The following is a 2,556-nucleotide window of genomic DNA, read 5'->3' as shown; positions in this document are numbered from 1 at the left end:
TCATTTTAAAGACTTTTAAAGAGCTTTTCGAGTTCTACAGGAAATCTGAGTTTCCCGAACAGTTTATAAAGTCTAAAATACTTTATTTATTATTTAAAATCAGTAGCAACTGGAATCGGGTCAAAAGACCTTGTAGAACTCAAGTTTTGGCCAAAAAGGGCATATTCGGTATTTACCGAACCGTAGCCATAACTGCAGGTTATGAGCAAGGTAAAAATTATTAAAAATCTTTAAAATTCCAAAAATATTATTTTATAACAGTGGGTAAAAGTTTTCGTGACGAAATCTTGGTTTAGATAGGCGTTATGCTAATTGCGCCGTTTATTACAAAAATTTCTTATAAATGCGCTATTTAGCATAACTCTCATTCTAGACCTCGGATTGACGTGAAACTTTAAGGACATGCTTATAATTTAATAAGCAAGGTTATGGTCCATTCACGTGTCCGAAATACTCGTTTTATTTTTAAAAGGCCGTTACGGTCAACTTTTAGGCGATTAACGGAAATGCGTAAAAGACTCGGACAATTCATGAACCGGTCACAGAGGCTTATACCACCATGTAACCTGGTCCTAAGAGAGTCCTAAGGCATATCTATACCTCACTAAAACGGGTCAGAACTGAAGTCAAAGCAAAAGTCAAACTTTTGCGACATTCGGCTCCGAACCGGGTCAATATAGCAAATGGTCGATTCAAACGAGCGTAAACAAGTTTATATACTTAATATCATGTTTTATGAGTTCCAAAACAGGTTTCATAGCATATATATTACAGATTATGCATAAATCGCAAAAATAGCTTTATGTTGACTTTTTAACCGTTCGTTTGACTCGACATTTGAGCTAGTTAGAGTGGTGATCAGAGGGAACCCTTTTAGAGGTTTATTACCCACATTAATACCAACTCATAACTACCTTTGATTCGTCATAAGACTGAACCATCTCGGATTTATTTTAAAGTCAAACCGTATTTACGACGGTTTGGTTTCTAGTGATTTTCTAAGCATAAATTGAACTACAAAGGATCTAATGAACTTACAGAAGTTAAGACTTGCTTAGAGAGCAATGAAGAACACTTGAGAGCCTTTAGAATGACCAGAGAAGTGTTGTTGTGTTGTGATGAAAGTTATGAACACAAGTATGCTATTTATAGCCAAAGTCAAGGTCCAAGATCATCACACAACACCCTACAACTGATCATGGATGGTTGGCATGTGTCCTAGAGGGTTATGGGTCGAGTAGGGGGCGCCCATGCCTCTTTTATTGGCGTTTTGATCATTCACAAGCTCAAAAGTCAAGAAAATACAAACTTTCTGCATCTGGGCGTCCAATGCGGCCCGCATGGAAGTTTTCCATGCATTTGAACGCGGGTCGCCTGAGATTCAAACTTCAGGCGCGTAAAGGAGGTGGCTCGCGGCCCGCCTCCACTTAACCCAAAACACAACGCGGGTCGCGAGAGGCTTGATTTTCAGGTTTTTAAAATCTTTTATAATCATTACGAAATCCTGGTAATTAATAACGAAATCTTTCGTAATTATTAACCTGACCTTTCGGGTTTGAAGGGGTAACTTTGCGGTTTGGCCCTCGGTTAATTACAATTAAGGGCCTTGTGTTATTTACCCGCATTATTAAGTCCCCGGTTAGTTTATTAATTATTCAGAAAGCCTTAACTTTCATTGTTGACGCTTTTAACCCTTCTCATACGAATTCGATCATAACTTTCTCGTTTTAAAACGGAACTTCGCGGAATTTATACATTATATTCTAGTGAGCGTATAATACTGTTACAAAGCCTCGGGAGCGTTAAAGGGTCACTCAGAGGTATAATTAAACATGTTGACACAGTTAACCCCTGTAGCTTGTAATCTCTCACTTTCTTCCGCGTTTCGCTTCCGCACGATCCATGATTTATTCGTTTGAAGGTACAAGCACCATTTAGGGTTACCATACAGTATATCTACCCTTGTTTGACATTTATAACCCTCGAATTTGTATACTTTCAAGGTTTGTCAATATTAGTCCTTTATTTAATATCAATGCCACGTGTAATCAAATGACACGTGTTAACACATCATTGGACACAAAAATTCGAGGTGTTACACTCAGAGAAATCTTAAAAATCATGTCTCATAGACGGGTTTGAACAGCCTACACCAAATGTTCCTTAAGCCCCAACATTGGCTTACGAACCAAAAAGACTCTAAGTGAATGTCATACATAGGATAGAGGTTGTATCTTCTTGTTAAAAATATCCTAAGGCTAAGTGACTGCAGCACTGAACTCTTTAAGGTATAAATAACATAAGATGCACCACCCAAAACAAAGACAACATGCAAAATCAATGAAAACGCAAGGGAATAAATAGAACAACATAGCAAGATAAGTTAAAGATAGCAACGGCCATACTGGCCATCAAACATAAAACATTGTCCACAAGCCTTCAAGGCTTTAACCACCAAGGGATCTAGACGATTCCTTTAAAATAAAAAGATGTTCAAACAAACAACCCATAACATTATTCGACATGCTAAGAAAGCTATGAATTAAGGTTTCTTCT

Source organism: Helianthus annuus, chromosome 9 (genome assembly GCF_002127325.2).
Source record: "Helianthus annuus cultivar XRQ/B chromosome 9, HanXRQr2.0-SUNRISE, whole genome shotgun sequence".
NCBI lineage: Eukaryota > Viridiplantae > Streptophyta > Magnoliopsida > Asterales > Asteraceae > Helianthus > Helianthus annuus.
Note: the sequence above shows the minus strand (reverse complement) of the source record.